Below are 6,074 nucleotides of genomic sequence, written 5' to 3'. Positions count from 1 at the left end.
TGGAGTGCAGTGGCACGTTCTTGGCTCACTGCAACCTCTGCCTCCCGGGTTGAAGTGATTCTCCTGCCTCAGCCTCCTGAGTAGCTGGTACTACAGGCATGTGCCACCGCGCACAGCTAATGTTTTGTATTTTTAGTAGAGACGGGGTTTCACCATGTTAGCCAGGATGGTCTCTTGTGATCCACCTGCCTTGGCCTCCCAAAGTGCTGGGATTACAGGCATGAGCCACTGCGCCCGGCTCAATGTTGTACAATTTTATCTGAGATCCATACAGAGTAACTTTGACCAATCTCTCCACGAATGTGAGGACATGATTGAACCGTGCAGCAAACACATCCCTGATAAAGTACTCTGCCAGGTCGCCCACGGCCTGCAGTAGGGAGCTCAAGTCTCTCAGGGAGCAGTGCAGCCATCGTCAGTCTTTCTCCACGGTATTGTTCAACCCGTCTCCTGACCCTGAAGTAACTATAAATTACTGTAATCTCAAATAAACTTCAAATTATCCTGAAGAACTGGGAATGGTGTGGAGAAGGCGTGCATGGGCAGAAGCTCCATCACTTTGTCCACTACCTCCAAGCTCTGCTGTAAGCAGCGCTGTCACTCTGTCTGCTGATAGTCATCCAGAGTCTCGTCATCCAACTCCTCCAGCTGGACCTGGTTGTATCTGAACTGGATTTGATTCAACACCTCTGTAAGGAGGATCACCAGGGCGTTTTCATACCTGTTGAGAACTGCTTTCTTGTCTCCAAGACGACTTTTAATTTTATTTGTCAGATAGTCCAAAAAGAGCGTCCAGACATCCAAACAAGAGAATTCACCTTCATGAGTAGGCTGATGAAATGTGTACTTGAACAAAAGTGTCAAAAACCCCACCACAGGGAACTGGGAGTAAGACTCGATTCTTCTTAGGTGAACACTCACAAAGAGCTGAAGAAAGTCGTTAAACTTCTCGATATAGCTCTCATCGAGCTCTTCTAGCCTGCTCTTCACTGTGTGGGCATTGTTATCCTTGGTGATTTTCTGCAGGAGGTAGAAAGTCTGCTGGAACATACACAGTAAATATTCCTCGAACTCCATAGGCACACAGTTCTTGGACATGAGTTCCTTGATGCAGGACATGGCCAGGACCCCCAGCCGGCTCCACTCCTGAACCCAGACACAGTTCTGGCTGCTGCCGTTAACTGACACCATGTTTCTGGCCCGGATGTCGTAGCCAAATCGCACAAAGTGGAAGATGATGGTAAAGAGGGATGGGGTGATGCTGGCAGACAGAGGAATCCAACTGAAGAGATGGGCCAGGCACTCCAAGGCCAGGGAACAGATATACTGACTCACCACATCAAGGATGGGAATTGGCTTATTCCACAGTTCCGCTGAACTAGGAGTCTGCAACAGGTTACTCAGCAAGTCTCCTGAGGTTGGGGATGGTGGTGGAGTGGCAGCAGTAACACTGTTTGTCCCAGACAGTCTCCAAGATACCTGTCAGTAGCCCAAGCACTGTCTGCACCTGGTCCAGTAGCCACCTCCGCAACTCCTCCTTCCCAGCCACAGTGAGGTCCTCACGGGGACAAGCCAGCTCTTCTGGAGTTGTCTTCAACATGATCGGCCCAAGGGGGTTGTCACAGGGGACTGGTTCAACTGCAAAATGTTGGTAAAAAAGTCATGGTAGAGCATGGGCCAATCCTGACGTCCAATATCAACAATAACTTTGCAGAGCTTGTTCATGATAAAAGAAGGTAAGGTTTTATGGGGAGCCACAAGGAGTTTGGGCAGGCAGCTATGGATTTCCATCTCATCCTGAGATGGGACCCCAAGCCACATTTTATTGATCAGATTCTCAAAAACTGTTAAACTGTACATCATTACATAGTCATTCCTAGTGCTGGAGAGAAAGTACTGGCAGAATCTCCAGGCTCCTATTTGTTAGGCAAAGTTATTAAGAAGTTCCTCTATCTCATGTTTTCTTTCATCGGTTGTACAGTTGTGAAAAACTCCTGTCAGCAGACTTCCAATGCCCTGAGAGAGGCTTCTTCAGGTGCCATGCTGGCCGGGGAGGGGGCGGCTCAGATGAGCTGGTTCTTGGGCTTTGGACACGTCCCACTCACACAGTTCAGGTCATGGTCCCGGCAGACTAGGGAAGTCCCCCACCCATGCAAAGACAACCCCTTCCCCACTGGGCCCCGAGGGGACCCTCTAAAAAGGGCAGGGCCGCCTGAGTCGCCTCGTGGGGGCCCCCGAGACGATTCATCCAGACCCACCCGCCCCTTCCCAAGGAAACTGAAAAAGTAGGAAATGGGGCTCGCATGCCGGCGAGGAGGGCAGCGGCTCGGGATCCCCGCCCGGGCCCGACGCCCACGGGGGAAGCTGCGGCCCAGGCAGGGGCTCCCCGGGCCTCCGCGGGCAGAGGTGGCAGCGGACTCGGCCCCGAGGCTGAAGGGGCGGAGGCTGATGGAGCCTTGGCTGCGCTGCCGGGGCAGCCGGCTCAGAGGAGAAGCCCGGGGGCCCGCGCTGTCCTAGCCTCCTCAGCCCACACGGTGGCTGCAGCCGCCCCGCAGAGCATCCCTGTGCGCGCCCGCCCTGGAGCCGCTCGCTCGTACTGCGCGGCAGCCCCCGACCACGGCATCTTTTAAATCTGCTACTGTAAACCACTGGTGGCTGTATGGGATCCTACTGATAATAGTATTAGGATTGGGAACAACAGGGTGTGTAGTTTGGACTATCTGGTTAATAGCTCTAAGGTCTTGCACTAACCGGTATGACCCATCTGCCTTCTTTACAGGCAGTATTGGAGTGTAATAGGGAGACATACAAGGTTCAAGAAGCTCATCATGGAGAAGACCTTCAATTCGAGGTTTTAAATTTGCCCTGGCTTTTAAAGGAATGGGGTATGGCTTTCTCTTCACTACTTTCCCAGGGCTTTTTAATTTAACATGAATCGGAGGAATCTGTAACTTTCAATTTCCGTCTTTTGACCATACCTCGGGATGAATGTGTTCTTTGTCTGTGGTGGTGAGCAAGTTTAGGGAGGGGAGGAATTTTCCATGATTGATTTGGAGGCCTACGCCTAATTTTAGCATTACATCTCTTCCTAATAGATTTGTCCCTGTTTCCAGAATTAACAAAAATTTGATATTAGCTTATTGTTTTTTATATGTCACTTCTGTCTCTAAGATTTTTTTTTTTTTCTCTCTCCCTTTGAGTCTCCTGGCTTTACTCTTTTGTACCCTTTATATTGCCTGGAGAGTGGGGGTCTAGGTTCTTTATAGGTTCTGGCCCCTTGAGTACTTTGTTGTATGGCAGACAGCAGAATTTTCGCCTTCTGCTTTTGTTTTTCCTCATCTCTTCTTACATATACTTTTTGGGCTTCTCTCAGAAGCTCTTCTATAGGTCTATCTTTCCAGTTCTCTATGTTTTGTAATTTCTTGTTAATATCTGGCCAACTCTTAGTGACGAAATGAAGTTCTAAACATTCCCTGCCCGAGATCGAGACCATCCTGGCGAACACAGTGAAACCCTGTCTCTACTAAAAAAAAATACAAAAAACTAGCCGGGCGAGGTGGCGGCGCCTGTAGTCCCAGCTACTTGGGAGGCTGAGGCAGGAGAATGGCGTGAACCCGGGAGGCGGAGCTTGCAGTGAGCTGAGATCCAGCCACAGCACTCCAGCCTGGGCGACAGAGCAAGACTCCGTCTCAACAACAACAACAACAACAACAACAACAAAAAACATTCCCTGCCCAAGAGGGTCTTCTGATTCTAGGCCGGCATATTTTCTCATTTGGTCTTTAAGCCTTTCTAAAAATTCTATTGGTCCCTCATCTTTTCCCTGTTTTCTATTAAAGGTCTTGGTAAGATTTTGGGTGCAGGGCACCAGTTCTTGAATTCCTTTTATTACCATCTCCCTAAGGTCTTTCATGTTTCCTCGATGGGCCGTATTGTTGTTACCCCATTAAGGATCCTGGGCTGGGAATTTTGTTCAGCCGCTGGGACATTCTGACCAGGAGGGTGTTCATGTTCCCAAACGGTCATAGCAGCCCCGCATATCATGCTCCTTTTTTCTCCTGAGAATAAGATGCCTAAGATAGACAGTAACTCAGCCCAAGTATATAACTGGGGTCCTAAAACTGATCAATTTGATCTGCCACTCCATAAGGATCATCTAAGAGTGGTTTAAGCTCCTTTTTTAGGTTAAGGGAAGAGTCTGGGGTGGCAGCTCGTTGGGGGAGAGGAAGGTACTTTAGTCCAAATAAAACAGCAGTATTTTATCATTTGCTGCTTTTTCTTGTGTTGGGTCCTTCCATTACCCTTCCACTATTCTAACATTAGGCCTAGGGGACTATCACAGGGCATATTATCATGATGATGATCTTTCCTATCTTTTGTCTTACCTGCTATATTTACCATCCTGGAGAAAGTGTTTTTCGCTGAGTCTGCAGGGCTCAGTCTCCCTTACTAGAGATTTCTTGCACCCCAGCGAGTCTGCGGGGCTCAATCTCTCTTACTAGAGCAGGTTGGTATAAACCCCATGATGGGCAAGCTGCCTTTAAGCTGTATGAGGTGAACGCAGAACCAGATCTGGACTCTGCACTCTCTCTACACTCAGTTGTGTGTCTCAGTCACACACTTTCAACCTTCAGGATGTCCTGACCACCAAGGAAATACTTCACTGCCCCCACAGCTTTTCTTATCTTGGTCAGTGCACAGTTACCTGGTTGCTGTGGTATTTATTTGTAGGTCTTTTCTTCCTGCTTTGCTGAGAGTCCGGATTTATTCGTCATACAGGGTAGGTCTCGATTCCTTACCCCGAGGCCGCAGCAATGAGGGAGCGGGGCGCATCTCCTCACGAGAGGTGATCAGAGACTTTTCCCCAGAGAAGCAGAGAAGAATGGGATCCTGGGAAGGCCCCCAAATTTGTTGGAAGTAAATGCTCGGTGCCACAGGGTGAAAATAGCACTCAGGCAAAAGTTTTCACAGCAAGCCAATTTACTTCTATAGAAGGGTGTATCTCACCAATGGAGCAAAGGTGAGAGCACACCGGACAAGGGAGGGGAAGAGGGTCTTACTCCTAACGCAGCTAGTCCCTACTGCTGTGTCTTTCCCCTGTTGGCTAGGGTTGGACCACACAGTCCAAGCTAATTCCAATTGGCTATTTTAAAGAGAGGGTACCAGCCGGAGTGGTGGGGTGAGTAGTTCTGGAGGGAAGGACAGTTACAGAACAGGTGACTAAGGATACCTAAGGACAGAATAGGTGATAGAGGCTAGGAAGGGGTTGGTTACTGAAACTAGGGGCAAGGAGGTGTAAAGAACAAGGAAGTTAAGCTTGTTCTTTAAAATGGAGAACAAAGAACAGGGAAGCTGAACATACTGACATATTGGTTCTTTGAAGAGGAACTCAGAGCTCATTGTACTTAACAATTGTTCTCCCTCTTGAATTTTTTTTTTTTTTTTTTTTGAGACGGAGTCTCATGCTGTTGCCCAGGCTGGAGTGCAGTGGCGCGATCTCGGCTCACTGCAATCTCCGCCTCCTGGGTTCACGCCATTCTCCTGCCTCAGCCTCCTGAGTAGCTAGGACTACAGGCGCCCGCCACCGCGCCCGGCTAATTTTTTGTATTTTTTTTAGTAGAGACGGGGTTTCACTGTGGTCTCGATCTCCTGACCTTGTGATCCGCCCGCCTCGGCATCCCAAAGTGCTGGGATTACAGGCTTGAGCCACCGCGCCCGGCCTCTCCCTCTTGAATTTTAAAGGAAGTCGTTAACAGGCTAAACTTTGTTTTTTTTTTTTTTTTTTTTTTGAGACAGAGTCTTGCTGTGTCCCCCAGGCTGGAGTACAGTGGCGCGATCTCGGCTCACTGCAAGCTTCGCCTCCCGGGTTCACGCCATTCTCCTGCCTCAGCCTCCTGCATAGCTGGGACTACAGGCGCCCACTACCGCGCCTGGCTAATTTTTTGTATTTTTAGTAGAGACGGGGTTTCACCGTGGTCTCGATCTCCTGACCTTGTGATCCACCTGCCTCGGCCTCCCAAAGTGCTGGGATTACAGGCATGAGCCACCGCGCCCGGCCAACAGGCTAAACTTTG

The 6,074-nt window shown here is 49.4% G+C and overlaps 1 pseudogene; it reads right to left on the bottom strand.

The window, feature by feature from the left end:
- Positions 1-435: 435 nt before the first annotated feature.
- Positions 436-2,230, bottom strand: LOC105496619 (exportin-6 pseudogene; annotated as a pseudogene).
- Between the last annotated feature and the right edge of the window lie 3,844 nt (positions 2,231-6,074).

Source organism: Macaca nemestrina, chromosome 7 (assembly GCF_043159975.1).
Source record: "Macaca nemestrina isolate mMacNem1 chromosome 7, mMacNem.hap1, whole genome shotgun sequence".
NCBI classification, from domain to species: Eukaryota; Metazoa; Chordata; class Mammalia; order Primates; family Cercopithecidae; genus Macaca; species Macaca nemestrina.
Note: the sequence above shows the minus strand (reverse complement) of the source record. Positions and strands in the feature narration are given on the sequence as shown.